Genomic DNA, 10681 nt, shown 5'->3' with positions numbered 1-10681 from the left:
GAGCCAAAGAAAAACTAAAATAAACCAATCTATAGGTAAGTCTGCCAGGTAACTTTATAAAGCTGTAAGAACAACAAAGCTATATATTTTTGCCTTTCCCCTCATTTCTCAAATGGTTCTTTTATTATATATATGGCATTCTGAAGGATTTTTAGTTCGAGAATTTCTCTAGAACACTCTGCATATGTTTTCATATATGCATAGTGAAAATCAAATAAAATCAAATTCTCCCACTTTTTTGTTTAATTTTTGGTAAAATTTTTTGTTACTGTTATTTTGCAGTATTTTACATAGTTGTTTTGTTCCTGAAAAGAAGACTAAGAAGGAGGAGGAAGAGAAAAGAAGAAATAATTTTTTTAAAAAAAGAATGAGCCAGGAGGGGCGGCGGGAGAAGGAGGGGAGAAAGAAGGAGGGGAGACTGGCCTCAAATTATGCAGAAGAAAAGAGAGTGAAGCTAAATAAATACTTTATAATATTTCCAGGGTTTTCTTAAGACAAAAGCCACAAATTTAACTTAGCTTACCATCTTATCACCAAATGTTGCATTTATTCATGTACAGTAAACAACATGAGGTCATTTGCTTTCTTTTCAGCTGAGAAAAACCACCTCCTGAATTAATCAAGGCTTAGCCCCTAACAACAGATACAAATCATTTAACATTTCCTGCTTAAAGTATGTTCATTATGTACTTGCTGATCTGTTTCAAGGCTGTTGCTATGCATAAAACTATCGACTATATAAAGCAACAAGCAAGGAGGAAATGCCACTTGTGCTGAAAGAGAAAATGATCTTCAAATTGTTTTCAGTTTCTTGTCTATTGACTTACAGCTTTCCTAAGTGAAGTGTTACACTAGGTCATTAATAATAATAGTAACTCATATTGGTATGGTGCATTATGGGTCCAAACCTACCTCCACTTGTGTGCCTTCCTTTGATCCTCACAGAAAGCCTGTAAAATGAAAAGGCACATTGTTTCTATTCTGCATTGTTTCTATTCTATAGTGAAAAGCCAAGGCTCCCTCAGAGGGGAAAAGTTGCTTGCTGAGGTTTGCATAGCTAGTAAGTTGCTGGGGAAAACAACAACAACAACAACAACAACAACAAACAACTCAGGACTTCAAATCCAGAACACTTTCTACTAGAATTACTAACTTAGCAAACATTCAACATTTAACATATGTGATATCATGGAATGAGCAGAAATAAGAATAGTATAAATAGGATAGAATAAAAATAGTCTTACAGAATAAATCAGGCAACTTTTCCAAATCACACAGCTGATAGTAGTGCTACTTGCCTCTTCGGTTTGATGTGAGAATTAATTAATCTAATAATGTATGTATGGTGCTGAGAACTGAGCCTCGCACACAGTAAGAACCTAGTTAATGGAAGCTAACTAATATGGCGATAGCTATCATGGCATGGCTCACATTATACTGAAAATAAATTTTGTTGTTTTAAATTGCTTTTTCAAACAGGTAATACCTGGATAAGGCATAAAATTCTAATAGGGCAAATGGGTTTACAGAGAAAAGGAAGTCTCCCATCCCTGTCTTCCAACCAACTGATTCTGCTCCACAGGAATCCACTGTTACCTATTTGTAAAATAGCCTATTTCCCAAGTATTTTGTCTTCACAAGTCCTCCTCTTTTTCAAAATGTTAGCTATAATTAATGATTTTGCTTGTTATTTCAATTTACATGTTTTTGAATAGGTCATATTATACAAACTAAGCACGATACAAATGCTATTCTGCATCTTATGTTTTGTTACTTAACAATAGGCTAAACATATAATTTATTATATAATATCATATAATTTATTATGCCAATTTGAGGGTTAAAAATGATGCAACACCCTGCTGGTGGGAATGCATGTATATATATATATGTGTGTGTGTGTGTGTGTGTGTGTGTGTGTGTATACATATATATATATATATATATATATATATATATATATATATATAATCGAGTATATATATAATGGAATGTGTATAAGCCCTTAGCTTATTGCAGCTATTTGTAGCAATTCAAAACAGTCTCTGTTTGGATGACAATAGTATTAATCCCATCTTTTTCTTCAAACTCAAAACCTTTGTTTGAGAGAGGACTCTTAAGAAAAGCAACTTGAGTCAGTCTTTGCTCTTGCTAAGGCTGCCACAGCCATGGGATTTATTTAGAGGACAAAAACAATTTTTTTAAAGTCTTTTAGGATCTGATTGAGATTTTAAGACACAGGCATAAAGCAACTCTCTTAGCAAGTTTGTATTCTCTTTCCAAAGCCAGCACCCAACCCTCATGAATCATGCTTCCTCGTTTTCATAAACTTGTGTAGCCCCACTCTTTGGATCTAGGTAGCCCTATAATTCATGTTTGACCATAGAATGTGGCAGAAGTGATGCATGTTTTTGAAGACTAGATTATAAGAAGCCTAGTAGCTTCCAGCTAGGTTTCTCACACAGTCAGTCTGGGGATAGCCAACATCAAAGAAGCATGACCATCTTGCGATGATCATGTTGTGAGGAAACCCAACTTAGCTATGAGAAGGGGTTTCATGGCGAGAGAAAAATGCTCAGGGTCCCAGCTCTCCCAGCCATCCTAGCTAAAGCATGTAAAGGAAGAAGCCCTCTTAGATGTCCAGACTGGTCAACACTTTAGAGATCTCCAGCCCCATTCACCATCTGACATGAAATTACAGGAGAGATCCTATGGTAAAAACATTTGGTTGAGCCCATGCAATACATAAAACCTTATGGATAATAATTGCTATTTTGGACAATTTAGTGTTGGAATAGTTTAGACAATTAAATAGATAATTAAAATAATTCTTCCATCTTTGCTTGTAGAATGGCCTGATGATAGTGGCAACAAGTAATCCCCCCACCCCCAATAGTCAGAACACCCTTCTATTTTTCCTAATACTATAGCCTAGCAGGAGAGGGGCATAGGTTTACCTCCTAAAATACAATAGACAACAATATGACTTAATACTACAGAATAATCATCACCAATTCTCTGGCATGCAATATATGAGTCCTTATTGTCTAGTGTGCCACTTTCTTCCTTTATCAGTTTCACATTTTATCTTCTGTTACTCTTAACACCCTCATTTTGGATCCAAACTCTGAATGAGTTAAGGATTGCATTTGGCTTCATGTAATGGAATCCTAAATTTAAATGTTTAATCAAATGGAGAATTATTTTTTTGGATATATCAAGTAGTCAAAAATAAGATGTTGGAGAAGAAACAGCTAGTTACTGCCCCCAATTTCCATCATCTTCTTCCTTTGCCACAACATTCATTCATGATTTTTAGCTGAAAATATGGCTACCTTGCAGTTAAGTATTACTCAACCACTAATTTCTGACTGAGGGATATCAGGAGTGTCCTATGTGACTTCTGGAATGTATTTTTAATGGGAGATATTATGTCCTTCTTTCTTGTTCATGAATTAAGTGTGGATATAATGGCTGGATTATATAGCCTAGCAGCCTTCTTATTTCCAAAGCCATAAGCATAAAATGCAAAGAGTCTGAGTGCTTAGTCACTGTATCAGCCCTGGACTGTCCATCCCTGGACTTCGTTTATACGAAAGAGAAATGAATTTACATCTTCTCATGCCACTATTACTTTGAGATTTTATTTTGTTTACAATTGAAATTAATCTAACTAATGCAGGAGTCAGAACTAGTGCAGAAGCTCCAAAGAGTCAAAAGTGGTCCAGGCTGCTTCTGTCTTTCTGATTCAGCACCCTCGTGTGTGTGTGTGTGTGTGGGTGTGTGTGTGTGTGCATGTGTGTGTGTGTGTGTGTGTGTGTGTCTTCTCATCCTTAGAGTCACATCATTGTAGCAGAATAGATGGTCTCCCTTCAGCTTTCATTTACATTCCAGGTAGAAAAACAAACAAACAAACAAACAAACAAACAAACAAGAAACAATGAAGGAGAGGTGATTCCTCTATCAGGAAAGCAAAATTTTCCAGAATCCTTAGAAGACTTAATTTTACGTCATGTTGGCCAAGTTTTGACATTTAATTTAGTAGCTGGGCACACTGACAACCCAAATAAAAAGAAACTTCTATTAATAGGCTAGAAGAAGAAATGGAAATTAAGGAGACCATAGGTAGGGTCTGCCACAACAGTGTGTCAGAGTAGTGCTCAGAAAAAGTGTTTTCTGAAAACAATACTCAAACCCAGTAAAAGGAAGGAAATAGTAAGAGGAGAGCAAAATAAGTGATATAGAAACTAAAAACAAAAGAAAGCAAAAACAACAATAGAACATATCAATGAGACTAGGAGCTGGTTCTTCAAAAAGATCAACAAAATTGATAAAGCACTGGCCAGATTCATCCCCCCTTCAAAAAAAACAAAAAACAAAAAACAAAAAACAAAAACAAACAAACAAAAAAGACAACAACACAGAGAGGACCCAAATAAACAAAATCACTAATGAAAAAGGAAAAATAACAACCAACACCACAGAAATACAAACAATTGGAACAGAATATTATGAAAACCTATATGCCAACAAATTGGAAAACTTAGAAGAAATGGATAAATTCTGAGAAACATATAACCTACCAACACTAAAGCAAGAAGAAATAGAAAATCTGAACACACCAATTACCAGAAATGAAATTGAATCAGTAATCAAAACACTCCACCAAAACAGAAGTCCAGGACCAGACGGCTTTACAGGAGCATTCTACCAAACTTTGAAAGAAGAGTTAACACCTATTCTTCTCAAACTATTCCAAAAAATATGAGAGGAAGGAAAACTTCCGAATTCATCCTATGAGGCCAATATCACCTCAATACCAAATCAGATAAAAACACCACAAAAAAAAAAAAGAGAACTACAGGCCAATATCTCTCATGAATACAGATGCAAAACTCCTTGACAAATATTAGCAAACCGAACCCAATAATACATTAAAAAGATCATACACCATGATAAAGTGGGGTTTATTCATGGGATGCAAAGGTGATTGAATATTCACAAAACAATCAGCATTGTTCATAATATCAATAAGAGAAAGGATAAAAACCATATAATCATTTCAATAGATACAGAAAAAACATTTGACAAAGTACGACATCCATTTATGATAAAACCCTCTGCAAATTAGGTCTAGAGGGAACATACCTCAACATAATAAGGGCCTTATCTGAAGAACCCACAGCTAACATCATACACAATGGTGAAAAACAGCTTTTTCCCAAAGGTCAGGAACAAGACAAGGATGTTCACTCTCACCACTTGTATTCAACACAGTACTGGAGTCCTAGCGACAGCAATTAGACAACATTAAGAAATGAAAGGCATTCAAATTGGTGAGAAAGAAGTAGAACTCTCACTACTTGCAGATGACATGATATTATATACAGAAAGCTGTAAAGACACCAGCAAAAAAACCTGCTACAACTGATAAATGAATTCAGTAGAGTTGCAGTATACAAAATCAATGTACAGAAATCTGTTGCATCCTATACACTAATAATAAAGCAGCAGGAAGTGAAATTCAGAAAACAAACCCATTTATAACTGTACCCACAACAATAAAATATTTGGGAATAAACTAAACCAAAAGAGACAAAAAATCTGTACTATGAAAACCATGAAACATTGATGAAAGAAATTCGAGATGATGCAAAGAAATGGAAAGACATTCCATGCTCAAGCGTTGGAAGAACAAATATTGTTAAAATGTCTATATTACCCAAAGCAACCTACACATTGAATGCAATGCTTATCAATGTACCAACAGCATTTTTCCCAGAACCAGAACAAAAAAGTCCTAAAAATCCTAAAATCCTAAAACAATCCTAAAATTTAAATGGAACCACAAAAAACCCTGAATAGTATAAGGAATCTTGAAAGAGAAAAACAAAGCTGGCTGCATCACAATTCCAGATTTCAAGTTATATTACAAAGCAGTAGTAATTAAAACAGTATGGTACTGGCATAAAAATAGACACATAGATCAATGGAACAGAACAGAAAACCCAGAAATGAACCCACAATTATACGGTCAATTAATATTCAACAAAGGAGGTGTGAATATACAATGGAGAAAAAGATCGTCTCTTCAATAAACAATGTTGGGAAAATGGGACAGCCACATGTAAATGAAACTGTACTACTTTCACAACACAAAAATAAACTCAAAATGGCTTAAAGACCTAAAAGTGATATCTAAAACCATAAAAATCCTTGAAGAGAGCACAGCCAGTAATTTCTCTGACATCAGCCATAGCAACATTTTTCTAATGTGTCTCTTGAGGCAAGAGAAATAAAAGCAAAAATAAACTATTCAGACTTCATCAAAATAAAAACCTTCTGCACAGTGAAGGAAACAATCAACAAAACTAAACGGCAGTCTGCAGAATGGGAGAAGATATTTGCAAATGACATATCCAATAAAGGATACTAAATATTTTGTATCCAAAGTATATAAAGAACCGATATAACTCAATACCCCCCCAAAAAAACAATTAAAAAATGAGCAGAAGACATGAATAGACATTTCTCCAAAGAAGACATCTAGATGGCGAACAGATGCATGAAAAGATACTCAACATCACCTACCATCAGGGAAATGCAAATCAAAACTACATATGATGAGGTATATCACCTCACACCAGTCAGAATAGCTCAAATCAGCAACACAAGAAAAAACAGAGGTTGGCAAGGATGTGGAGATCAAATAACCCTCTTATCCTGTGGGTGGGAATGCAAACTGGTGCAACGACTCTGGAAAACAGTATGAAGTTTCCCCAAAAAGTTAAAAATAGAACTACCCTATGCTCCAGTAATCACAGTATTGGCTATTTACTCAAAGAATATGAAAACACTGATTTAAAGGGATACATACACTCCAATGTTTACTACAGCATTATTTACAGTAGCCAAGATATGGAAGCAGCCCAAGTGTCCATTGATAGATAAATGGATAAAGAAGATGTGGCATATGTGTGTGTGTATACATATACATATACATATACATATACATATACATATACATATACATAATGGAATATTACTCAGCCATAAAAAGAATGAAATCTTGCCATCTGCAACAGCATGGATGGAGGTAAGAGTATAATGCTAAACAAAGTAAGTCATTTAGAAAAAGATAAACACCATATGATTTCGTTTATATGTGGAATTCAAAAACAAAACAAATAAGGAAAGGAAGCACAGAGAGAGAGACAGACACAGAGAGAGAGCGAGAGCGAGAGCGCGCGCGCGCGCGCGCGCGCGAGAGAGAAACCAAGAAACAGAGTCCTAACTATAGAGAAGAAATTGATGGTTACCAGAAGGGAGGTGGGTGGGGGATAATTGGGGATAGAGATTAAATAGTACACTTATCATGTGAAAAATAAAATAAAGTGATTTTTAAAAAGAAATAACATGTTCTAAACTGGGCAGAAACCCAAACAGGTGACCTATACAGGCTCCTAACATACATCCAAAGTTGAGATCCACAATTAAGACATTTAGAAACATTTATTAAGCTTTAGTGGAGAGATAGGCCTGGATACATCAATAGGGTAGTCCTGTAGGCCATAGTTCAAGCTAGAGTCATCTCAAGAAAGCATATATATTTAGAATAGTGAGCTAAAGATGAAACCCTGGGAGAAAACTAATGAAGAGAAGCTAAGTATAGGTGTAAGAGATTCTGAAACATATCAAGAGAGATCAGTTAAAATGATAGTAAAAACCAGAGAGAAAATTATGAAAATTACAATGGAAAATTTCAAGTATCACATATGCTTTGAAATGCAGCTGGTGGGTACAAAAGTGCTCCCAGGACTTATTAATTTGGAGAGTACTTTTCAAGAACAGTTTCAATAAGTACTAAAATCAGTTTACCATGAACGGAAGACTGAAGGGAAAATAAGAAAGTGGAGGTGCGTGGTAGACCACCCTATCCCAGCCTTCTCTAAGCTAGGCTTCTATATACATCTATGTCTTCTTACAAATATAAAGAACAAAAGTTTTAATCACTTGGGGGAAAGGAAAGGGTAAGGGAAGATAAATATTTTGCTTCAGGTAAACTATTCAGAAAACTCCTCCTCTATTGAATTTGTATTGTACTGGATTGCTTTGAAGTTTTATTGGTTTGTGACTACAGAGATCCAAGGATACCCTTAGTCCAGACAGGTGATTCCTATACCTTTGGTCCCAAAGAGGTGAGTGTCACTTAGTGTCTCTGTGTCAATGCTGCAAGACAATTTCAAAATCAGACTGCCTTTGATGTGAAAAGATGAATTTGAATATATTTTAAAATTTAGATTCCACACATTTAATTTCATCAACAAATTATGCTTGCCCTTTAAATAATGCATGAACCAGGTCCAAAGGACAAATGTTCTGAGTGTACTGTATCTGGCGCATATGATAATTCTGCCAAGTTGATTTGATATGCAAGTCATTGAGAAATCATATTAATTCAATCAAGAAGAATCAGGTTAGAACCAAAGGAAATAAAGAAACAAGAAGGAGCTATATACCAGGCATTTTATTCATGTTAGCACCTCATCAGTAACTGACAAGGTTTTCATTTTGAGACTGAGAGAAAAAAATAAAGCTTAGTGTGTAGTTCACTCAGGAGTCCATATATACTAAGTAGCAGAACCAGGATATGAACCCATAGCTTTCTGACATTCAGATCAGCCTACTTTCTACTACACTATTCTGCATTTAGGAATGAATACTTCAGTGAAAATAAGCATAAGGTCAAAGGGGCTTTTACTAAATTACTTAAATTCCTTTTCTACTTTTTAAAAACTAAGCATTTATTTTTAGAGGAAAGCTCTGAAATAACCTGACAAAGGGCATCTGTAATGAAGTATAATACTGAATTCTATAAAAAAGAAATTGGCCAATGCCATAATGAGGCCATCTATAAATTTATGTCCTTGTTTATAATGAGTGTGATACCAAGGTAGATTTGTCATTTCTTCTAGAAAAATAACTCAAGGCTCTCCTTACCTACCTGCATGACAAACTATACATTGTAAACAGAGGTCTGGTGAAAGATTTGCAAGGTCAAAAATTTCAAGGTTATTTAACTGCCTAAAAAAAGACCTTGTGAAAATTATTGGGGATACTATAGTTGTTTTGTATTTTTCTTACCTTGTAATCTGGTTCTGAAATAAAAGAGAAAAAAACCAATTATGATACATTGCAGTTTGTGCATGATGTATGCTGATAATATTTCATTAAAGGTATATTTTTTATACAAACAAACATAAGCAATGAAAAAATTTCCCCTGCATCAGGTTCTCTTCTGATAGCCACTCAGATCATTTTGTTCATTAACTTGATATTTTTCTTAGAATAAATGTATCATGTATATGTTTTGCATTTCTCTGGATTCGAAAATTGTAGTTTCTATGATACTAATGGATAAGAAGAAATAACATTCTAAGAGTGGCATGCAGACTAATAATATCTAATTATCACTCGAGTTGTCATATCTACAAATTTATGTAGGAGTACCATCACAGAGAATAGGCTCTCTAAGACATTAATTCCAAGAATCATGTAATTTCCCATTTTCAAAATAATTTACAAACCACACTTCAAGTAAAAAGAAAAAAAAAGGCAAAAAAAGCCCCGTACAATTTAAGGTAAACAAACTGTTATAACAAGCAGGTTTCATATAAAATGGCTCAAACACAATAGAAGTTACTTTCTTAGGTTAACAGTTCACTGGTGGTGCTGGCGTGCTGGTGGGGGGTAGATTAGGGTGGTGTGAGGTTCTTTCTAATGCAGTCTTTTAGATACCCAGGCTGATGGAAATACTATTACTCAATGCGTGGCTCCAATACCACCCTAGACATCAACACCAGACAGTGAAAGAGAAAAGTTCATGGAGGATCACACATGGGAAATCTTAACTAGCCAGGCCTGGAAGTGGCCTCTGAGATAGCAGGGAAAAAAAAAGTGTCACAATAGCAGAGGAAAGTGTGTCTCAAGAAGATGGAAGTGCTAAACAAGTCAACTGCCCCAGAAAGGTCCTTAGGATTTCATGGAAAATCTTAACATTAAAAACAATGTTGGTAGGGTAGTTAGAGAAGAACTCAGGATACTGTAGTTTAAGGAGTGACATGAGCAATAGGAAAGTAGAAGTAGTATGAACATGATTCTTTCTCACAAAGTTTGGTTGCAAATGGAAGTAGATATAGATATGAATATAGTATATATATGGATATAGCAAAAGTAGCACAAAGGGGGGGTATTCTAGAGAAGGTTTCTTTGCTTCTTATTTGTTTTTGTGTGTGTGTGCACACGTTTTTAGGTAGAAAAAACTCAAGTGTGTTTACTGGCTCCAAGAAAAGAGGCAGTGGCAGCAGAGAAGGGGTTAAGCAGATATGAAAAATAAGGAATAAATTATGGAATTTTCAAGATTAAAAATTAAAAAGGAGATAAAGACCATGCCCAGAGGGATTCTATTTGACAGGAGCAGGACACCTATTCTACTGAGACAGGTAAGAAGAAATATAGGTAGGTGGGTAATAAGAGTAGTAGGACACAGTAATCTTTTGAAAGAGCAAGGAAAGTAACATCATGGGAGGTTTCTAGAAAATGTTTATTCCACAAAATTTATTAAACCCTTCCTATATCTAAGTTTTTTCCAGTGCCAAACTACATGAGTGACCATAAGTAG

The sequence above is a fragment of the Lynx rufus genome, unplaced genomic scaffold (genome assembly GCF_022079265.1).
Source record: "Lynx rufus isolate CCGP_SWC_20201006 ecotype Redwood Valley unplaced genomic scaffold, mLynRuf1.p SCAF_12, whole genome shotgun sequence".
NCBI lineage: Eukaryota > Metazoa > Chordata > Mammalia > Carnivora > Felidae > Lynx > Lynx rufus.
Note: the sequence above shows the minus strand (reverse complement) of the source record.